The sequence below is a fragment of the Pan paniscus genome, chromosome 11 (assembly GCF_029289425.2).
Source record: "Pan paniscus chromosome 11, NHGRI_mPanPan1-v2.0_pri, whole genome shotgun sequence".
NCBI lineage: Eukaryota > Metazoa > Chordata > Mammalia > Primates > Hominidae > Pan > Pan paniscus.
Window position 1 is genome coordinate 31,883,698 of NC_073260.2, and position 9,102 is coordinate 31,892,799.

Below are 9,102 nucleotides of genomic sequence, written 5' to 3' on the forward strand. Positions count from 1 at the left end.
TACTCAGCCTCCTGAGTAGCTGGGATTACAGGCAGGTGTACCACTAGGCCCAGCTAATTTTTGTATTTTTAGTAGAGACGGGGTTTCACTATCTTGACCAGGCTGATCTTGACCTCGTGATCCACCCGCCTTGGCCTCCCAAAGTGCTGGGATTACAGGTGTGAGCCACTGCGCCCAGCCCATGCCTATTATCTCAATGATTTGGGAGGCTGAGGTGAGAGGATTCCCTGAACCTAGAAGTTCAAGACCAGCTTGAACAACATAGCAAAACTCCCACTCCACAAAAAATTTTAAAAATTACCCAGGCATGGTGGCACTGGCCTGTGGCCTCAGCTACTTGGGAGCCTGAGATGGGAGGATCACTTGAGCCTGGAGTCTGCAGTGACTTATGATGGCGCCACTCTCCTCCATCCTGGACAACAGAGTGAGAACCTGTCTCTGATAAAAAACATTTAGGCCAGGTGCAGTGGCTCACACCTGTAATCCCAGCACTTTGGGAGGCTAAGGCAGGTGGATTGCTTGAGCCCAGGAGTTCCAGACCAGCCTGGCCAACATGGTGAAACCCTGTCTCTACTAAAAATACAAAAATTAGCCAGGTGTGGTGGCATGCACCTGTAATCTCAGCTACTTGGGAGGCTGAGGCAGGAGAGTCACTTGAACCCAGGAAGTGGAGGTTGTGGCGAGCCGAGTTCGTATCACTGCACTCCAGCCTGGGTGACGGAGCAAGACTCAGTCTCAAAAAAAAAACAAAAATTAAAAAGTAAATAAATTTTAAAATTATTTTATAAAACTGCTCAACCAAAATTCACTTCTCTCGCTAAGTGGGCTTTGACCAGAACAGAAACAAATGTTGCAGACAGGGCACTCCTCAAATGACCCGCTGCTGCTACTGAATTTCCAACCTAGGTAATGGCCCTGGTCCTTGTTATTAGGCTCTTTTCTTTTCCTACTACCTTCCTTCTCGAAGTCTCAAATCCAACTTGACCTTTTGTTACCCACTTTTTTTTTGCTTTTGAGACATGGTCTCCCTCTGTCGCCCAGGCTAAACTGGGCAAATGACCAAATACACCTTGTAGACATGTGGGTCTCAACCCCCCCGCTTTGTCACTGCAACCTCAGCCTCCCAGGTTCAAGTGATTCTCCCACCTCAGCCTCCCGAGTAACTGGGATTACAGGTGCCTACCACCACGCCTGGCTATTTTTTTGTATTTTTATTTTATTTTATTTTATTTTATTTTATTTTATTTTATTTTATTGAAATAGAGTCTCGCTCTGTTGACCAGGCTGGAGTGCAGTGGCACGATCTCGGCTCACCGCAACCTCTGCCTCCCGGGTTCAGGCAATTTCCAGCTAATTTTGGTATTTTTAATAGAGACGGGATTTCACCATGTTGGCCAGGCTGATCTCAAACTCCTGACCTCAAGTGATCCGCTGCCTTCACCTCCCAAAGTGCTGGGATTATAGGCGTGAGCCACCGTGCAGGGCTTTGTTACCCACTTCTAGGGCCCAAGATAGGGAGGACTGAATGGGTGTCCAGGGGTCTGATTCTAATGCTGCCGCTACCTCCTTCTCCAGGCCACTCACAGGTCAGTCATAGGCCAGTCACAAGACCTTTACAGATGGGAGCTTGATAGAGGTGACACTGACATGCCCTGAAGCATTAGGGCAAAGATATGCAGAGCTGAAAAGAGATTGGATGGCTGTCCCAAAACAAAACTAAACTCGACTCAGGATTAATGTTTCTAAAGAAGGAATGTGCCCAGGAGTGGCTGGCGGAGGGCAGGAAGGGAAGGGACTTTGTCAGCCTGGAAGTCACAGAAAAAGCAGTTATTTATCTATTTATTTTTTAATTACTTTATTTATTTATTTTTTCGAGATGGAGTCTCGCTCTGTCGCCCAAGCTGAAGTGCAATGGCGTGATCTTCAGCTCACTGTAACCTCTGCCTCCCAGGTTCAAGTGATTCTCCTGCCTCAGACTCCCAGATAGCTGGGATTACAGGCGCCTGCCACCATGCCTGGCTAATTTTTGTATTTTTAGTAGAGACGGGGTTTCACCATATTGGCCAGGCTGGTCTCTTGGCCAGGCTGGTCTTGAACTCCTGACCTTGTGATTCACAGGCCTTGGCCTCTCAAAGTGCTGGGATTACAGAGTGAGCCACCGCGCCTGGTCACACCTGGCTAATTTTTATGTGTTTTTAAATAGAGACAGGGTTTCGCCATGTTGGCCAGGCTGGTATCAAACTCCTGACATCAGGTGATCTGCCCACCTTGGCCTCCCAAAGTGCTGGGATTACAGGCGTGAGCCACCATACCCGGCCATATTCATTCATTTATTCAACAAATGATTACTAAACTCTCACCCTATGCTAGGCAGTGTTCTCGGTATGAGGATATACAGTGAGTAACACATGCAGTTGGAACCCTGACCTTGCAGAGCTTATATTCGAGGGAGGAAGTCAGACAATAAAAAAGATAACCAAATATAATAAGTTATATGGCAGATGCAGGTAAAAGACACAGAGAAAATAAACTTGGCTGGATGCAGTAGCTCATGCATGTAATCCCAGCACTTTGGGAGGCTGATGCAGGAGGATGGCTTGAGTTCAGGAGTTCAAGACTGTCCTCGGCCAGGCATGGTGGTTCATGCCTGTAATCCCAGCACTTTGGGAGGCTGAGGTGGGGAGATCACCTGAGGTCAGGAGTTTGAGACCAGCCTGGCCAACGTGGTGAAACCCCGTCTCTACTAAAATACAAAAATTAGCTGGGCGTGGTGTTACATGGCTGTAATCCCAGCTACTCGAGATGTTGAGGTGGGAGAATTGCTTGAACCCTGGAGGCGGAGGTTGCAGTGATCCGAGATTGCACCATTACACTCCAGCCTGGGCAACAGAGCAAGAATCCATCTCAAAAAAAAAAAAAAAAAAAAAAAAAAAAAAAAAAAAGTCATCAAGAGGAATATAGATTTCCAAGTTTGAGGATGAGGAATTGCAATTTTATTTTATTTTATTTTATTTTTTGAGACAGAGTTTCACTCTTTTTGCCTAGACTGGAGTGCAGTGGTGTGATTTCGGCTCACTGCAACCTCCGCCTCCTGGGTGCAAGTGATTCTCCTGCCTCAGCCTTCCGAATAGCTGCGATTACAGGCATGTGCCACCACAGCGGGCTAATTTTGTATTTCTAGTAGAGACGGGGTTTTTCCATGTTGGTCAGGCTGGTCTTGAACTCCCAACCTCAGGTTACCCTCCCGCCTTGGCCTCCCAAAGTGCTGTGATTACAGGCATGAGCCACTGTGCCCAGCCGGAATTGCAATTTTTAAAAGACTGACTATGGCAGAAAGTGGGTACTAACGAAAGACTTGAAGTTGATGAAATTCACTGTTTGGATGTCTGGGGAAGAGTATTCTAGGTAGGGGAACCCACAAAGGCAAAAGATTTGGGGTAGGAGGCCTAGAGCACTGGAGCAACAGTGAAGAAGCCAGTGCTGGACGGGACTTTGCAAGTGGGGAGGAGGAGATGAGGTCAGCAAGGAAACAGGGAGCCAGGTGGTCTAGGGCCTTGCAGGCCACTGCAAAGATTTGGCAAGACCTACGGCAGATCCCACTCCTATTCAGGGAAGAGGGGTCTTCACCAGTGGATTGGTGGTTGTTGTTGTTGTTGTTTTTGAGACGAGGTCTTGTTCTGTTGCCCAGGCTGGAGTGTAGTGGTACAATCTTAGCTCACTGCAACCTCTGCCTCCCGGGTTCAAGCGATCCTCCTGCCTCAGCCTCTTGAGTAGCTGGGATTATAGGCAGTCGCCACTACGCCCGGCTAATTTTTGTATTTGTAATAGATACGGGGTTTCACTATGTTGGTCAGGCTGGTCTTGAACTCCTGACCTGATGATCCGCCCGCCTTGGCCTCCCAAAGTGCTGGGATTACAGGCGTGAGCCACCATGCCCGGCCACCAGTGGATTTTAAGCCTTCTCCCAATGGCGGGATGTACAGGGCAGGTTGCTTGGGACCGATACCTTTGAACAGTGAAGGCCCATAACTAACCTGCCTGGATTCCAGGCCCACCTGGTAACCTCCAGGTCACACTCTGGCTTCCCAGGGACAGATCTTCTAGAGGGAGAAAACCTGGGCATTGTTCTCACTGTGAAACTTCTCCTTTTTTTTAAATTTTTTAAACACATTTTTTATTAAATAGAGATGGGGTTTCTCAATGTTACCCAAACCAGTCTCAAATTCCCAGCCTCAAGCGATCCTCCTGCCTTGGCCTCCAAAAGTGCTGGGATTACAGGAGTGAGCCACTGTACCCAGCAGGATCATGTTCTTATATATCATATTTCCTTAAATGCAGCCTCCCAACACATTTTTTTTTTTGAAGACGGAGTCTTGCTCTGTCACCAGGCTGGAGTGCAGTGGCGTGATCTCAGCTCAATGCAACCTCCACCCCCTGAGTTCAAGTGATTCTCCTGCCTCAGCCTCCCGAGAAGCTGGGACTATAGGCGCACGCCACCATGCCTAGCTAATTTTTGTATTTTTAGTACAGACGGGGTTTCACCATGTTGGTCAGGATGGTCTCGATCTCTTGACCTTGTGATCTGCCCGCCTCGGCCTCTCAAAGTGCTGGGATTACAGGCATGAGCCACTGCACCCAGCTGCCTGCCAATGCATTTTCAAAATTTATTTTAATTGGAAAATAATAATCATATAATAATTACATATATATTTTATATATATATTAGAGACAAGGTCTCTCTGTGTTGCCCAGGCTGGTCTTGATCACCTGGGCTCAGGCAATCCTCCTGCCTCAGCCTCCCAAAGTGCCGGGATTACAGGCATGAGCTACCATGCCTGGCTGTCATTTCTATATTGCCCTGGACTTCTCTTACATGTCCAAGGCTTCCAGAATGACAGGGCAGTAGCAAGGCTGCACTGTAGAAGGTCATTCGGGAGGAGGTGGAGGCAAGCAAGCAGCATTGGGCCACAGAAGAGGACCTGGTATCCCACGAGAAAAGAGGACAAGGAGTGGGGTTGCTGTCGGGAAGATAAGAGGTAGATATGAGGTGTTTAAAATCCTCTGTTGTGATATATAGACCAGTGGAACCGAACAGAGGCCTCAGAAATAATGCCACACATCTAAACCATCTGATTTTTGACAAACCTGACAAAAACAAGCAATGGGGAAAGGATTCTCTAGTTAATAAATGGTCTTGAGAAAGCTGGCTAGCCATATGAAGAAAACTGAAACTGGACCCCTTCCTTACACCTTATACAAAAATTAACTCAAGATGGATTAAAGACTTAAAGTAAGACCTAAAACCATAAAAACCCTAGAAGAAAACCTAGGCAATACCAATTCAGGACATAGGCATGGGCAAGGACTTCATGACTAAAACACCAAAAGAAATGGCAATAAAAGGCAAAATTGACAAATGGGATCTAATTAAACTAAAGAGCTTCTGCACAGCAAAAGAAACTACCATCAGAGTGAACAGGCAACCTACAGAATGGGAGAAAATTTTTGCAATCTATCCATCTGACAAAGGGCTAATATCCAGAATCTACAAAGAACTTAAACAAATTTCAAGAAAAAAACAACCCCATCAAAAAGTGGGCGAAGGATATGAATGGACACTTTGCAAAAGAAGACATTTATGAGACAAACAGACAGATGAAAAAATGCACATCATCACTAGTCATTAGAGAAATACAAATCAAAACCACAGTGAGATACTATCTCACGACAGTTAGAATAACGATCATTAAAAAGTCCGGAAACAACAGGTGCTGGAGAGGATGTGGAGAAATAGGAATGCTTTTACACTGTTGGTGGGAGTGTAAATTAGTTCAACTATTGTGGAAGACAGTATGGCGATTCCTCAAGGACCTAGAACCAGAAATACCATTTGACCCAGCAATCCCATTACTGGGTATATACCCAAAGGATTATAAATCATTCTGCTATAAAGACACATGCATGTGTATGTTTATTGCAGCAGTGTTCAAAATAGCAAAGATGTGGAAGCAACCCAAATGCTCTTCAATGATAGACTGGATAAAGAAAATGTGGCACATATACACCATGGAATATTATGCAGCCATAATAAAGGATGAGTTCATGTCCTTCACAGGGACATGGATAAAGCTGGGAATCATCATTCTCAGCAAACTAACAAAGGAACAGAAAACCAAACACCGCATGTTCTCACTCATAAGTGGAAGTTGAACAATGAGAACACGTGGACGCAGGGAGGGGAACATCACACACCAGGGGTTCTGGGGAGGGATAGCATTAGCGGGGCTTGGGGAGGGATAGCATTAGGAGAAATACCTAATATAGATGATGGGTTGATGGGTGCAGCAAACCACCATGGCATGTGTACACCTATGTAACGAACCTGAACATTCTGCACATGTATCCCAGAACTTAAAGTATAGTAAACAAACAAACAAAATGCTAAAGCAGAAAAATAAATAAATAAAATATCAAAAAAAAAATCCTCTGTTGTTCAGCAGGATCAAGCTGAGACTATGAACTTCAGAGCACAAAACCTTGGCCTTTAGAAGTGTGTTTTTATGTATGGGTAAACCTCTGGGTTCCATGTCCAAAAACAGCAATGAATATTGTGTTCTGTACTCTGTTTCCGGTTGCCCCACTCTCCCTCAGTGAAGCTCCAGCTGGAAAAGGGACTTTCTTTTATGAAGAAAGAGAGAAGGTGAAACAGTTATAACCTAAGGAAAGTAATTATACATCAGGCCAGAAACACCCCACTGTGTTTCCAAGTGAATGTAATTTTGTTTGAACAAGTTGAACTAAAATTTATTTTGGCTGATCTTGAATTTGCAGAACACACACACACAAATACACACAAATGTTCACATGGGAAAAAAAAAAAAGAAGAAAGACCTCATTTCTTGCTGTTGTATTTTAAGTTTAGGTAAATGTAGGAGGCTGTACTCAAGCCCTGGCTCTTACTTGGCTACCCTGAGCCTCACCCTGTGCACAGAGGAGTGTGTCAAAACTGGGGCAGGTTCTGGTCAGCCAAGATGTTGGACATCACAAGGAATAGAACAGACAGGAGAAGAAGGCTTCAGTACTTCCTAGAAAGAGCTCTAGATTCGCAGAGAGGGGAATCAGGAGCTTGCTGAGTGATCTTGATAAGTCGCTTAACCTGTCTAAGCTTCAGGCATAAACTAGAGTCTGTGAAACCCTCCCTATGGGCAGAACTGGCAGTGTGCATTTAACAATCCAGATGGCAGGAGAACCGCAACAAGGGTACTGCCATAAGTTCCTGGTGGGCTTGGGGGAAGGTACCCAAAGTTAACCCTTTAGTAGCTGAATCATAGGGAGGACCAGGGCACTCCAGGAGAGGAGCCAGTGTGGTGGAGGACACTCAGTGGTCGCAGGACAGTGGCTATTTACCAACTACTACAATGTTGACATAATATTGCAGCAGCAGTTTCAATGGCACAGCTTATGCCAGTGTGTTCACATGAATGGCACTTTGTCTATGGGCTTTCTGCAAAGATTAAGTGAGATCACGCAGATGAATGAATGAGTGGGTGAATGAGTGAATGGGCATCTTGGACTGTGCTCGTAAGTCAAGAATGCACTTAAAAACGTTTTATTGAATATCTACATTATGCCTGTTTTCATGCCAGACGCTGAGGATGAAAACTCCTTGGGGCAGTACGTGATAGATGGGAAGGGCATTGCCAGTGGAGGTCACGGTATGAATAAAGGCACAGAGGTAAAAACAAAAGTGAGCAAAAGCAAGCAAACAATAACCACAAGCAGACAAACAAATAAAAAGCAGCCTGCCTTGCTCAAGAAGCCACAAGTTGTCATGGTGCTCAGCATAAAGTTTGAGATTGGAAAGAGCAAGAGACGGAGTCATGGAGGCATAATAAAGACCAGTCTTGCTAAGAGTTGAATGCTGCCATAGAGGGGCACCAAGGATGGGCAGTGACAGGTTATTTGCTAACTAAAATAATCAAGGCTGGGCGCGGTGGCTCATGCCTGTAATCCCAGCACTTTGGGAGGCTGAGGTGGGAGGATCACCTGAGGTCGGGAGTTCGAGACCAGCCTGAAAAACATGGAGAAACCTCGTCTCTACTAAAAATACAAAATTGGCCGGGCATGGTGGTGTATGCCTGTAATCCCAGCTACTCAGGAGGCTGAGGCAGGAGAATCGCTTGAACCCAGGAGGCGGAAGTTGCGGTGAGCCGAGATTGCGCCATTGCACTCCAGCCTGGGCAACAAGAGCGAAACTCCGTCTCGAAAACAAACAAACAAACAAAAATCACTTCGGCAGCGTGTGGAAAATGGTTCCCAGGCAGGGAGGCTGTTTAGGGAATATTGCAATAATCCAAGTTAATGAAGATGAAACAAAAAATAAATTGGCAGAATCAATTCAAAATATGGAGTATTATTGGTTTTGTTTTTGGGGTTTTCTTTAGACAAAGTCTATCACCCAGGCTGGAATGCAGTGGCGCAGTCTTGGCTCACTGCAGCCTTGACCTCCTGGGTCAAGCGATCCTCCTTCCTCAGCCTCCCAGTAGCTGAGACTACAGGCCCATGCCACCATGCCTGGCTAATTTTTTTTTTTTTTGAGGCGGAGTTTTGCACTTGTCACCCAGGCTGGAGTGCAATGGTGTGATCTTAGCTCACCACAACCTCTGCCTTCCAGATTCAAGTGATTCTCCTGCCTCAGCCTCCTGAGTAGCTGGGATTACAGGCACCCGCCACCACGCCTGGCTAATTTTTGTATTTTTAGTACAGACGGGGTTTCACCATGTTGCCCAAGCTGGTCTTGAACTCTAGACCTCAGGTGATCTGATGCCTGGCTAATTTTTGTATGTTTTCTAGAGACAGGGTTTCACTGTGTTGCCCAGGCTGGTCTCAAACTCTTGGACTCAGGCAATTCTCCTGCCTTGGCCTCCCAAAGTACTGGGGTTACAAGCATGAGCCACACACCTGGCCAATTTTGTTTTGTTTTTAAGTGGAAGAGTGAGAGAAAGACAACTAGGGTCAAAACTAGGTCAGTGAACACAGGGCTAGAGAGAAAGTGACATATTTAAGAAATATTTAGAAAGGAAGATCAGTACAACTGGAAGA